The following is a 468-nucleotide window of genomic DNA, read 5'->3' as shown; positions in this document are numbered from 1 at the left end:
CTATTTAGATGTGATAGCGGTAGGCGGACACGCGCCACACCCTTTCTCCAATCTTCGCTTCTCCGAGCGAGGCTGAAGCGAGATGACAAAACACATACACATTCGTCGCGCGTTCACATACATAACAGGTAATGTAAGGAGATCCGAAGTGAGGAGAAGCACACAGGAATCACGGCTTAAATAAATATTAACAAACTCTGACATGTGTACTGTCGCGTGTAATCAATTTTTTTATTTAAAAAATCTCAATTGTTACACGGAAAGAACGATTTTGCTGAAAGAAGCCACTAATTTTGCTGGATACAGATCTTAAAATAATTTTGTTGAAAACTTAAAAGTGATGAGCAAAGCAAAACATATTGATATTCTAGCAACCACTTTGACTTTTCAACCAAATTATTTTTATGATCCAATAAAATTATTTTTGTATTAAAAGCAAAATCGTTCTTTCCGTGTATCAGATTTATT

The sequence above is a fragment of the Trachymyrmex cornetzi genome, unplaced genomic scaffold (genome assembly GCF_001594075.2).
Source record: "Trachymyrmex cornetzi isolate Tcor2-1 unplaced genomic scaffold, Tcor1.1 scaffold815, whole genome shotgun sequence".
Classification (NCBI taxonomy): Eukaryota; Metazoa; Arthropoda; class Insecta; order Hymenoptera; family Formicidae; genus Trachymyrmex; species Trachymyrmex cornetzi.
This window is presented reverse-complemented; position numbering follows the sequence as displayed.